Source organism: Silene latifolia, chromosome 1 (genome assembly GCF_048544455.1).
Source record: "Silene latifolia isolate original U9 population chromosome 1, ASM4854445v1, whole genome shotgun sequence".
NCBI lineage: Eukaryota > Viridiplantae > Streptophyta > Magnoliopsida > Caryophyllales > Caryophyllaceae > Silene > Silene latifolia.
Genome location: NC_133526.1, coordinates 104,580,961 through 104,595,776, shown reverse-complemented (window position 1 = coordinate 104,595,776; position 14,816 = coordinate 104,580,961). Strand labels below are relative to the sequence as shown.

The 14,816-nt window shown below is 36.0% G+C and overlaps 1 non-coding gene across 1 annotated transcript; it reads right to left on the bottom strand.

Annotated features, from left to right (window-relative positions):
• Positions 1 to 1,834: 1,834 nt before the first annotated feature.
• On the bottom strand, positions 1,835 to 1,941 carry LOC141625643 (small nucleolar RNA R71). The gene has a single exon (XR_012535416.1). It is a non-coding gene; the product is annotated as a small nucleolar RNA R71 (small nucleolar RNA).
• Positions 1,942 to 14,816: the final 12,875 nt, after the last annotated feature.

Genomic DNA, 14,816 nt, shown 5'->3' with positions numbered 1-14,816 from the left:
TCCGGATTCATTTCCTACCTTCTTTATTTCTGGTAATTCTTGTTTTAAATTTTAGTTTGCTTTTATTCCTTCTTATTAGATTAGAATTGATTAGATAGAATTCCTAATACCTAATTCTCTCTTTTATGCGGTTTTATTGTTCATTTAATTTAGTTATGAATTCTGTTGTTTTCATCTTTATTTTTGTTTCCGTTATTAATTCCAATATGAGTAGCTAAATCTCCCGCGCCAAGATGGGATGGGATCTGTAGTGTAGACGGCGTAGAATGGGTAGACCTGAGTCGGGGTTTGGTCGATCGACTGTACCTGTTGGTCGATCGACTGTACCTGTTGGTCGATCGATTGGCTTAACTGGTCGATCGACTCCATCCTTATAGATTAGCACCGTTTCAATGTTTTAGTTGCAATATTAACAACGAGACCGAGAGGAGACTTGTTAAAAACTTAGGAATTGACCGACCCAGAAGATCGAGAGATAGGGGAGGGAAATATGCTAATAATTGAAACGACTAAATTACGTTAAGATCGAAAGATAAGTAATTTAGGCTTTAGGAATCACTTTTCGGGGTGAGAGCTAGTATTAGTGAGACCTAGGGACTAGTAGCATAGGCCAAGAGGACCTATTATTTGCCCATCTTACATGATTATTTCAGACTTACATAGGATTACCGCCGTCGTAGCTACAGTGAACCGATCGTCTTAGCCTTCTTTTAATTATCGTTTACATTTCTTTCATTATCTGCTTATTTATCTTATGTTATTAGACTTAGTCCAATCCAAAATCAAACCCCCTCAAACTGTTACCCTTAGACTAAAATTAGAAGCCACTATTATCTCCCTACCTCCCTGCGGATCGACCCTTACTACCGCTTGCTAGCTGTTGTTTGGAAAATTATAAATATTATTTTTGATACTCACATCGACTGGTATCAGTGACACCCCTAGACACCGCTACTTACAATTGAAAATCTTACTTGAATACCCGTCCCTTGGGATCCGACCTTTACTTGCCTCTTTACTAATAGTAGAATTGTTTGTGGAGATATAAATATTGTTTTGGTCTAGGTGCTCCTAACGACAAGTAACCGAAATTAAGCTCCAAGTTAGTCCGACCAAAAATGGCGCCGTTGCCGGGGACGGTGTTAACTTGATTTAGATTTTCTTAGATTGTTATTAGTTGTGTCTTTCTTTGCCTTGGGGAAGTAAAACTCCTCAAGGTTTGTTCTAATTATTTTCAAGTTGTTTGATATTTTGCATGTCTAGAAGATCACAAGGTAACTTGTTACCAATTGATCACGAAATTGAAAGAACTTTGACAAACAATAGAAGACTTTCTAGAGGTAATTTGAGAGGTATTGGTGAGGTTGTAGATATTCAACCAAACACTATTGAGTTCATCAACCCTTTTGCAAGAGAAGGTGAGGAGAACCCAACACAAAATCCAACACAAAATCAACCCACAATACCTAAATTTTCATCACCTTCCGTACCAACAGAGGAGAACCTACCCAATGGTACTCCCACACCACAACACTTAACCGGAAACTTCATTGCCAAATCCGCATTTATCCAATTAGTCGAAAGAATCCAATTTGGGGGGATGCCTAGTGAATACCCTCATTCTCACATGGAGACTTTTTGTGACTATTGTGATGCGATTTCACAAACCGGTGTAACTCAAGACCAAATTCGAAGGGTCTTATTCCCGTTTTCTCTAATTGGCACTGTAAAACAATGGTTGAAGAGCCTTGATAAGGCTACTCTCGGAATTGACTCTTGGAAGAAATTGGCTCTAGCTTTCTACAAAAAGTTCTACCCACCGGAAAAGACTAACATGCTAAGAGCTCAAATTACGGGTTTTAAGCAAAGAGATGAAGAATATTTGTATGAAGCTTGGGAGCGGTTCAATGGAATTTGTTGCTCATGTCCTCATCATGGACTTAGCGAGTGGTTCTTTGTTCAACAATTTTGGAATGGTCTTTATGAAGACTCAAGAAACATTCTCAACATGGGATCAAATGGTATGTTCACCGAAGTTGACGATAATCAAACGTGGAACAAGATTGAGGAAATGGCGGTCCATAATTCACAATATAGTAGACCTCGCAAGGCTACTAGAGGAGGAAAGCATGAAGTGGACTCTATTACTCAATTGGGTGCTCAACTTAGTGCTCACATTGATACCATCAACTTGAAGTTCAAAAAAGCTATGTCTAGACTTGAAGAAGCCTCAAAATCACCAAAGCAACATGTTAATGCCAAGACGGCATCTTCATCAATCCCAAGTGGCATATGTGAGAATTGTGGAACTTTGGGACATGACCAAAGTGAATGTAGGGGAACAAATGAACAAGTGAATGCTTTTCAAGCATACAAGAGTGGTACCCCTTATTCTAGTTATTACAATGAAAACACCAAATTCCACCCAAATCTCTCATACAAAAGCCAAAATGTTCAAAACCCTCAACCAACATACACCCCACCTCCCATGAGAAACCAAAATCAAAGACCCATTTACAACCAAAACCAAGGTTACCAAAGCCAAACTCCGTACAATCAATAAAATGTCCAAGGTTATGATGTTCAAAAAGCGGTCCTCCAAATGCAAAAGAATCAACAAGAGTTTTTCACTCAAATGCAAAAGGATAGTCAAGCAAGGGAAATCACCATCAACTGAAGGAAATGTAGATTCATATACATAATAACATAGTCTTATATGTCTAATAATTTGTCATAAAATTAATAACGGAACTTATGCATGCAAACAATAAAATGAATAGAGGAGAAATCATGTTCTTACATGGTAAATTTCGGCTATAAGGGCACAAAAGAGATCACCTTTCTCTTTTGTTCTTGAGCTTATTCCAATGGAAGAACAAAGATCTAAGAGTAAGATCTCTCCCTATGCTTAATACCCAAGGCTTTCACTTAATCTAATTAATATTACAATACTAGTATAATATTAATCTATGAGAAAATTGAACCAAAAATATTGTTAACACTTTGAATATTTTCGGTTTAGAGAGGGAGGAGAAGAGAGCTTTTTTATCTCACTAAAATCTCTTCTAAGATAATGGAATAGAATGAAAAATAAAATACAACACTTTTGTATATTATTTGGTAAAATAAAAACAAAAGCCATGATGGCTTTTGCCTTCTCAAAACCGGGTAAGAGGAGGGGGTTTTTGGGGAGCCAATGCATGAAGTTGTTGTTCTAAACAAAGTCCATAGGCATGCATGGCTATACAATTAGGTAATGATTATGTTTAGTTAATAAATTAATCAACACAATTATTAACCTAATACCCCAATATTTCGGTACAAACATAATATGGTGTCCATATTATTTTTGTCAATTGTCTATATGTAACATGTCATATGTCACATATATTTGTTATGTAATTTTTAACATATTAAAAATCAACGTATTGATAAAAATACGTCACATACAAAAATCGACTTAGTAATTTCATAATTACTTGTGCCAAAATATTTTACCAATTTATAAATCACAACAAATTGTATTTATAATAATTCATTCAATTTAATTGTTACATTAAACAATTATTTTATCCGAGTAATTATACAATTTGATTACTCAGACCGTATCTCATTTAATCACATTTCAATTTGATACGTAAAATATACTTCCAAAATCGTCCGTCAATTTTCAAGTAATTTAATTAACTCGTAACATTATACGATTAATTAAATAATCAATTAAGAGTATTGCCCTTTAGGTATGACCTAGGGGGTCAACTGATCACCACCGTCACACGACAGTAATGTCAAACTCTAGTCAGCCAATCATTACCGATATATGTTGACCAGTTGACAGTAACAATATTACTTCCCAATTGTATTCATTTTAATGAGACTTAAACATGTGATCATCATGATCAACAGTCGTGATCGCATTATTGTCGGAGGACACATATTCCAACAATCTCCCACTTGTCCTCGACAAGTGTGCGTCACCAATTCTCTTGTCCTATTACTATCTCCCACTCAATGCAAGGTGTCTTTCAGGTCGTACTTGCAAGTGATCATATCGAGAGTGGTTTCCTCGATCTGGAGAATAACTGATTGACCGGATTTATCCACTCTGGATACCTTCCGAGCGTGGCCACGCATTTCCAGTTCATTACTCCTCGAGTGGCCCTGAGATATTGTTATAACCCTGACTAGGGGTGGACAATTCCTATCGCACTCATTCCCTTCGACTAGCCACAGCCATCATAACCCAAAATATGCCCATTTGACCCCATTTACGAAGGTCGTAGTAACACAAATCAAAGTTAATCTGAAACTGTGCCATCTTAGGCGAATAGTCTTTAGTCAAAAGAATCGACTCATTTGAATACTATAGTAGCTCTCGCCACGACCAGGCTATATAAATTTGCCAGAACTCTATAAGCGGTCATTAGGCCCGACAAAATGTTCCTAACAGTCTGCCTATGTGATCGACTAGTCATCTCACATGACTGTATGACACTTGAACTTGCCATCAATCGCCTCACACTCTAGTCACTTCGAGACGTCACCTCATATAAGTAACTATGGGCAAAACAATGTTAATCCATGTTCACTTTAACGGGGTTCAATTGTCTCTACAACCCGTTTGGATATAACAATGTACCAAGTGAGTTAATAATAACTCAAACGACAAATGTCGGCATCACACTCGGGTAGTCAATATCATATTACAACCTTGTGATGTATATCATAAGTGTAAACACTCATTGATTGCAATAGAAGTCTAACATCCCATGTGTCCATGTGTTCAAACTTCTTACACTTGCAATTTCCTTCACATTCATGTTCTCATAGCATGAATCTTACCAAGTACACATTAAGGTTCTTGACCTTGATTTTGGTTCTTCAACTTGAAAGAACTTTCTCATTGCTCATCTCATAACGAACGAATTTGCGATGAATAATATAACTTGTACCGATCAAGTATTTCATCCACACACAATGCACTAGGTATATGTTTTGTAGAATCTTGCAACAATTGACAAGATTATAAGCTTAGTACTTCTCACAAGTCCTAGCTTTATTAGGAAAGATTGTTTTGAATAACCTCTTACTTAACCAAGTATCTTTCCAAAACTTCTCATTTCTCTTTCTGGACTTGAAAGATTTGGGATTCTCATAAATCCTCATATGTGCTCGAATTTTCTACAGTATGTGCAACCTCTTAACACACAATGGAACATTCCGTCAATCACCGAAATCGCTCATCGGATTCTACTCGAGAATTCATGACGTTTCTGTTATGGCTCACCAACCTATCATCATGCTCTTATGCATACGATTCAAAATTGGACATGTACATGATTATTCTAATGGCGGAAACATTAGTTACTAATAATCATGAGATCAACCGTTCTCAGGTTCAATGAACTACCATGACTGCTAATGGTAATTCCATTTTCATTCATATGAATAACCTATGTATGTTGACATGATGTGTATCTCTTAATACTAATCCAACATCCCATGATGTAATTTGATTCATCATTGTCCATTTTCATCCAGAATTGAAAACTCGAAAGCTTCTTTATGAAAGAAGGTATTAGCTCGTCATTCTTTAATGAGTAATGAGTTTTATACATTCAAGGATGATAGCTCCCACTAAATCCCATGTCTTCACATGAGAATTTCCTAACTCCCACTCAATTCTACATATTTCGAAATTGACTTCTCAATCGAAATTTGTCAAGAATATAAATATAAATCGCTTTGCCAAGTTACTAGGATAAAACCATATATGTTCCCATCATATCCTTTCAAAATGCCTATTTTGAAGTGGTCTCATCTCAACCTTATGGAAAGAGATTTTAAATCTCTAACACACTCATGTCATAATGATGTGTAGCAATGTCATTATTCAAATACAAATAATATTTAGAATAGGTCCTTCGGAATACCCTTTCGGAAGGAGGTTTAACCATTTCATAGCGAGGTTAAACAATGACATTTGCGTGGTTAAAACGTTGGCTATTGAAGATATCGGAATATCAATCTTTGCAACTTGATCATAACTAGTATGTTACTTTGATTCATTTAGGCTCTTAAGTAAAACTCATGATTGAAACTATTGGTCAAATGATTCATAACCTTAGTCAAAAGCTTGTTAAGACTTTACATTAGTCATTTTTCTTCCAAAACTTCTTTTGGTCTCCTCGTGTAGTTATCTTGAGAATAAACTCTTATGATTACTTCACTTAGTCTCTTAAGTCATTTAGAACTAACTTGAGACTATAGATCTCATCTATTTGGTATACTATGTAAATAGATATACCTTCCTTCAAATCATTCTCTCTTGCGTAGATCTTCATTTACACAAGTACACAATTATATCTTGCCTTGTGTGTTGTGTCCTCATTTTTCTCCCACTCTATCTTTAGAATGAATACACTAAGCATTCAAAGATAGCATATGAGACACAAATTAATGATGTTGAATTATAAGGAGAACTACCTCATAGGTAGACTAATAGTCATTGATTTCATATGTGTACTTGGTGGTTGACGTACCTTTAAGAGAGTTCATAGACTCAAAGTCACTTTATAAATGATCATACACAAGCCTTAAGCATGTGGACATATAATGAAACCGGTCATTATATTTGTCTATTAGATCACTTTAAGTGAATAATCTTATGTTTCAAAACGCAAGCATTTTAAAGATGAAATTTAGAACATTAAAAGGATAAATGATAAAGCGGGTGACTTGGGTTGCAAACCAAGTCACCATCATCCAAAATACAAACCATTATCCAAAATACCTTTCCATGTCGAACACGGAAACTTAAAGTTCTAAAAATTCAAAACATAACTTAAAATAAGACAATGAAAAACAAGGCTCCATAAAAGCTATCCTTAGCTTCTCCATGGTTTATCATGCTTGTTTTTCTTTTCCCTTGTCTTTGCTTGGTGGAGGCCCTATTTACAATAAAAAGGGAAGATACATTATCACAACTTTGCATCATAATACCATAGTTGAATTTAGAAACATAAAAGAAGGTTAGTCATTTACCTACTGGAGTGATCTTTCCAGCTTTGATATCACCAAGATATTTGGAACAATTCCTCTTCCAATGTCCCATGCCATTACAATAATGGCATTTGTCAAGAGGACCCTTCTTGACTTTGGAGGTGCCAGCTTCACAAGACTTAGCTTTGGTGAATGTGGGAGCTTGTTTCTTGCCCTTTCTCCCATTCTTTTGAACTTCCCTTACTCTTTGTGCTTATGTTAAGCACATCCTTGGGAGGGTTCACATTTAACCCCATGTCCCTCTCGGCTTGCACAAGTAACTTGTGCAACTCCTCAAGAGACACATCCTTGTCTTGCATATTGAAATTCACCCGGAATTGCACATATGCCTTAACCTTAGACAAGGAGTGTAGAATCCTATCTACGATGAGTTCTTTGGGGATTTCAACCTTTTGAATCTTCAAGGTCTCGACAAGCTCCATGAGTTTGAGCACATGAGGGCTAACCTTTTGGCCCTCTTTGAAGTCGAGATCAAAGAATGCCGCGGCCGCCTCATATTGGACGATCCGCGGAGTTTGTGAAAACATGGTCACAAGTTTGGAGTAAATCTCATTAGCATTGCCCATTTTGAAGGCTCTCCTTTGGAGCTCCGCCTCCATCGCAAATATTAATACATTTTTCATTGCGGCGGACTCCTTTTGGTAAGCCTCATAGGCTTCCCTAGTGGCCGCGGTGGACCTAGTGGAGGGTTCGGGTGGAGAGGCCTCGGTAAGGTAACGAAGCTTGTCGTCACCTTCGGCGGCTAATTTGAGTTGGGCATCCCACTCGGAGAAATTTGACCCATTCTTTTCAAGTTTACATCGATCCATAAAGGATCGGAGCCATGATGAAGTAGCGAGTGGTGTAGCATTAGGAGTTGGTGTTGCCATTTGTTATGAATAAGAAGTGGTCTACAAAACAAAAATAAGGAGTAAAACAAATGTCGTTTTAATTATACTCGTAAAAATGTATGATTTAAACAAGTTTTACGCATTTTTCTAGTGACCTCTACCCAACTAGATAAATGATTCCAAGACCCAAATTCATATCGACTTAGGCACGGTGGGGCCGATACATCCTTCATCAATATAACTCGGTGGATTAACGTTTAATCGATTCTACTTTTAGAACTCTTGGTCGATAATATTACATTAACTATTATCTATAGCCCAAAACACATCGACAAGGGCACGGTGGGGCCGATACATCCCTTATCAAATACTTTTGTTGAGTTCAATCCAAATTTCGAATAAATGTGTCCATGATCCAAACCCACATTAACTTGGGCACGGTGGGGCCGATACATCCCTCATCAACATGAATTCGGTGGATTAACATTCATCACCCACTTCCCCTACGTAACAAGGTTTGTACCCCGGTGTGGCCGAGTGCACTCCCTCACGAAATAGGTTTTCATGGTTTCTACTATTTGGTAAGGCTATGTCTCAATTGATAGTTTTAGCGAGAGGTCATGTCAATTTATTATCTATCACGTTTTAAGTGAACTAAAGCGGTGAACTACGATAATTCTAATTGACACGGTCGAAAAACTCGATAAAAGAAGACAATGCATGTTTAGTTATGGCGATTTAGCGATGCATGTGACATAAAATAAAATGCAAGCATAAAAGTAAATAAATCCTAGTATGGCCTTTCCTAAAATAGAAAAACTATTAATCTATTACATATTCGGAAACCAACTCCATTGGTCCCTTGATCTTCGGTTGTGGCACGCATCTCGAGGTAACACCGTCTTTATGTATCGCCATTCTTGAAGAAATCCGTCTTTTGGAACTCCGGAATGAATAAAATTACATAATAAATTACATAATTTCCTATTATACATTTGTAACTAAAATAAAATAAATCTATTAAATTACAAAACGGTGATACGAGATCACAATAAAAATTACAACCGAATCGATATTCCCATACATTTCGGGAAATACCAATTAAAATCTAAGGCCATACTAAGTTAAATTACATAATTCAAAATTACATAAATTAAAATTATGACAATCATAAAGAAAAATGCAGCATTATAATATGTATAAACATGCTCAAATTTTATGCTAAATCGCCTTTTAATTAGCCAATATCGTATATTACTCGGTTTTTTTACGGATTTGCGTGATTTCAACATTTTATAATCACAAAAATACATAAACTCATATTTATGCATAAGTTAATTACCCTAACCTCTTAGGACTCAAAATATAGTCTTCACTAATAATTTGACCATAATTAACTTTTATTTACAAAATTGTTCATAAAAGGGCCAAAAATACAAAATTAAGCTATTAAACTTCAAATAAAACCAAAAATTCCAAATAAATTCAAAATTTGAAATTTAAATTCATGAACATTCTGGAAAAATTCCATGACACTCATAATGTTCAAAATCTTAGGTTAAAAATTTTGAAAATTTTCCGGAAAACAATGTTGCGGTTTATCGATATTTAATAAAATAATCATAAAAACATGGAAAAATTATTTTCATTAACTTTTCAATTTTAGATCTGAAAAATATAATAAAATGCAACATTAGACGTTTTTCCTAAGTCATAGATTATATTTTATTAATTTTCACTAATAAAGTCACTATTTATGTCATTTTTCTTCAAAAATTCATAAATCATGCTAAAAGACTTCTTTATAGCCAATTATTTTACACACATCTTGTAAAATTGCATGTGACAACATATAAATTTTCTATGACCAGATTCGAAATTTAACTCATATTAACCTATTTTTCTCTTAAATCCGCATTTAATAATGAAAAATTCATTTTTCGAGCATAACAAGTGCAAAAATTATGAAAATTTACAGGTTATCTCAAAATAATATATGTAACAACATATCCAAAAACCAAGTGAAAATTCGAAGTATAGCTATTTTTAGACCAAAAATGACATTTTTACTCATAAAATCACATTTAAATGTCATTATTATTAAATATGAACAATAAAAATCCGAAAAATTAACCAAAATATCCTAAAACACTTTAGGACCAGAAATATTAACATGCATGTAATTATTTCGTGATATATCATAATAACACAAATTTTACAAGTTTTATTTTGTTATTCATATAACTCGGAAAAACTTTTAACCAATTTGCATGCAAACAACCGTGGCTCATGATACCGATTGAAGGAAATGTAGATTCATATACATAATAACATAGTCTTATATGTCTAATAATTTGTCATAAAATTAATAACGGAACTTATGCATGCAAACAATAAAATGAATAGAGGAGAAATCATGTTCTTACATGGTAAATTTCGGCTATAAGGGCACAAAAGAGATCACCTTTCTCTTTTGTTCTTGAGCTTATTCCAATGGAAGAACAAAGATCTAAGAGTAAGATCTCTCCCTATGCTTAATACCCAAGGCTTTCGCTTAATCTAATTAATATTACAATACTAGTATAATATTAATCTATGAGAAAATTGAACCAAAAATATTGTTAACACTTTGAATATTTTCGGTTTAGAGAGGGAGGAGAAGAGAGCTTTTTTATCTCACTAAAATCTCTTCTAAGATAATGGAATAGAATGAAAAATAAAATACAACACTTTTGTATATTATTTGGTAAAATAAAAACAAAAGCCATGATGGCTTTTGCCTTCTCAAAACCGGGTAAGAGGAGGGGGTTTTTGGGGAGCCAATGCATGAAGTTGTTGTTCTAAACAAAGTCCATAGGCATGCATGGCTATACAATTAGGTAATGATTATGTTTAGTTAATAAATTAATCAACACAATTATTAACCTAATACCCCAATATTTCGGTACAAACATAATATGGTGTCCATATTATTTTTGTCAATTGTCTATATGTAACATGTCATATGTCACATATATTTGTTATGTAATTTTTAACATATTAAAAATCAACGTATTGATAAAAATACGTCACATACAAAAATCGACTTAGTAATTTCATAATTACTTGTGCCAAAATATTTTACCAATTTATAAATCACAACAAATTGTATTTATAATAATTCATTCAATTTAATTGTTACATTAAACAATTATTTTATCCGAGTAATTATACAATTTGATTACTCAGACCGTATCTCATTTAATCACATTTCAATTTGATACGTAAAATATACTTCCAAAATCGTCCGTCAATTTTCAAGTAATTTAATTAACTCGTAACATTATACGATTAATTAAATAATCAATTAAGAGTATTGCCCTTTAGGTATGACCTAGGGGGTCAACTGATCACCACCGTCACACGACAGTAATGTCAAACTCTAGTCAGCCAATCATTACCGATATATGTTGACCGATTGATGAAGAATAATATTACTTCCCAATTGCATTCATTTTAATGAGACTTAAACATGTGATCATCATGATCAACAGTCGTGATCGCATTATTGTCGGAGGACACATATTCCAACATCAACAACATCCTAGCCCACACCAAAATGTTGGAAACCCAATTGACTCAACTAGCATCTTCAAGTTCTCAAAGGCAAAAGGGGCAATTACCACCTCAAAGTAATCCCCCAAGACATGGAACGGTTAGTGCCAATCACTTGAGGAGTGGTACGAGGTATGAAGGACCGAAGAACCAAGTTGAGGGTGAAGTTGTGGAAGCTAGTGACAAAGAAGAAGTTGTGCAAAACTCCAAGGATGGAGAACCAACAAAAGAAGAAGTTTCAAAGAAAAGTGAAGACAAGGCTAAGGAGAAGGAACCCATTGTGATTAGACTTCCTTTTCCAAGTCGTCAAGCTAAGCCCAAATTTGATGACCAACTAGGAAAATTCATGGAAATTGTGAAGAATTTGGAAGTTTCGATTCCTTTTACGGAATTAATCAATCACGTGCCGGCCTATGTGAAGTACATGAAGGATATCCTTACGAAAAAGAAGTCGATCCGGAAGCTTGAAACCATCGCCTTCACTAAGGTGAGTAGTGAAATCCTTCAAGGGAGTTCACCTCCAAAACTTAAAGATCCGAGAAGCTTCTCAATACCATGTACCATTGGCGACACCACGATTAACAAGGCCTTATGTGATCTAGGGGCTAGTGTGAGTTTTATGCCGTATTCGGTGAGTAAAAGGTTAGGGATGGGAGAGATTAATTGTACCAACATCACACTCTAAATGGCCGATAGATCGACAAAGACACCATTAGGGATATGGGAAGATGTTCCCGTAAGAGTTGGGAAATTTTTCATCCCGGTGGACTTTGTCATTGTTGACATGGATGAAGACTCCAATATTCCAATCATTCTAGGTAGACCTTTCTTACACACCGCGGGTGTGGTGATAGATGTGAAGCATGGAGAGCTCACTCTAGAGGTAGGACATGAGAGCATAACTTTCAATCTTGATAAGACCATGAGAGCTCCCCGTTTGCATGAACCATGTTTTATGGTTGATCACTATAGCCGGAAGGATGATAGGATGAAGTCGGAATTCCAATGGAAAAAGAAAGTTGATGATGCTCCATCAAAAGAGCAAGAGAATAGCAACAAAGAGAGCTTGAAAATCTCACCCATGACAAGTGAAGAGGATGACCTCATTGGCCAAATCAATAAAGGAAGAGAGTTGTCTCTATCAACTCAAGAGATTTTTAATGATCAAGTAGACGAAGTTTGCGGTCTTTGGGATGATGAGTTTGAAGGGATTTTCAATCCCTATATTGGCAACGCTATTGATCAAGACCATCATGAAGGACAACAAGTGCAAAGATCTATTGAGGATCTTTATCATAATAATGAACAGGCTTTCGACTACTTCTTCAAGGTGTTGGGTAACATCAACAACACCTTGAACATGCCCCCATGACATCTCACTAATGATGAGAGTTTGGTGGAGTCCTCTCCAAACTACCATTTGTCAATATTTCTAACTCCGTAACTTGCATTTTAATTCTTATATTGCATTTTTTGTCATTTTTGGATTTTTGTGCCTTGATCAAGATATTCATCATTTTTGAGAGAAGTGAGGGAGGGACTAATGATTTTATTGATGTGTAGTGCTTTAACTTAGTGTGGGGATAGAAATTGCTTAGGCTATTCATGCCTTTGTAGTGCCTCTACAATGTAGAACACGAGATTTGAAGAATGGAAATGAAACGGGTTATGCAGTGCACGAATGGACCTGAATCCGTGTTGTCCAAGAAGAATCCGAGCGGCTTAAAGGGTAATCCGCTCGTCTTACAGGAATCCGAGTGTCTGAGTAGGAATCCATTCGTCCTGGTGAGCTGCAAAAATCGAAGATTTGGTCTGTAACAGAATCCGAGCGTCCCACCTGAGAAGACGCTCGTCTGATTTTGGACGCCCGTCTTAAGAAGAATCCGCTCGTCTTTTTGCTGCAACATCTTAAGAAAAGTTCCTGTAACAGAATCCGCTCGTCTTTGACAAAAGACACTCGTCCCACATAGAAGAATCCGCTCGTCTTCTCTGAAAGACGCTCGTCTTGTGGCGAGTTTTTCTGAAGCCTATTTATGCAGAATCGGAGCGTCCCGTGCCCCCAGCCGCTCGTCTTCTCCTGCTGTTTTGAAAATTTCGGGTATTTTAAACCCCATTCCCTCATTCATTTCATTCTATCAACATTCAAACACTACCCATAAACCCCAAAACCCTCATCCTCTCCATCACTAAAAATAAGATTTCCTTAACCAAATTCAACAAAAACAAATCAAAACTTCCTCACAACAACAATTAATCACTCCTTTTACAAAATCAATTGATTCAAACACCAAAATCTTCAACTTTTGAATCGATTTTTGAGATATAAAGCAACATCCTTTCATCTTGAATCGATTTGAGCATAGCTAGAGATTGGAGATTTCAATCTTTCTTTGGTGTAATCAACAATGGCAAGAACTAAAGGAGCAACAAAGGCACTCAAGGCAAAGGCACTTTAAAAAAGGCAACAACTTCTTCAAACAAGGAAAGCTTCAAAGGCTTTGGTAGTTTCTAATGCAAATTTGGAAATTCAACAACAAGATCCCTCTATGGAAGCAACAACATCAACAACTCCGGTTATTGCTCAATTATCCGACTATCCGGAGGTAATTTTCACTTCCGATTCTCATAGGGATAAATTTGTCCATTTTGCTAAGAAGACCATTATGCCTACAAAATTCATTTGTGAAAATGCCTTGACAAAGTTGGGTGTTCTTGAGCAAACCAAAGCCTTCTTTGAGGCCATGGGATTGGGTAAACTGTTTACCATGAGAGAATTGACATACCCCTCCCTCACCTTGGAATTCATAAGTTCATTGAAAGTGACTAAGGTGGAGACTAGAGAATACATCGAGTTTCGTCTTGCAAATGTGAATAGACGCATCACCTTTGATGTTTTGAGTAATATATTAGGCCTTAGTGATGCCCCGTACTATCATAAGATCCCCGAAAAGTATGACCCCGCTACTCTTTGGGAGGCAATTTTCAGGAAGAAATTTGTGAGCTTTCATGCTTGTCGTGCTCTATTAGTCCACCATCCGGGCATTAGAGTATGGCACAAGGTCATTGGAAATACTTTGATAGCAATAAATGACATTAATCATCTTACCAAGCTCGATTTTGTTCTTCTTGAGTCGGCCTTGAACATAGGAAGGAAGTATACTAAGCCATATAATGCTCTAAGGCTTTTGGTTGAAAGATGGCTCAATGTAGATTGTGGTAAAGAGGGCACCGCTTTTATTATGAATGGAGGACTAGTTACCTTTTTGGCCAAGCACTTTGACCCAAATTTCAACAAAGACAAAACTTACGTAGCGGTCAAAGAAGGCCATC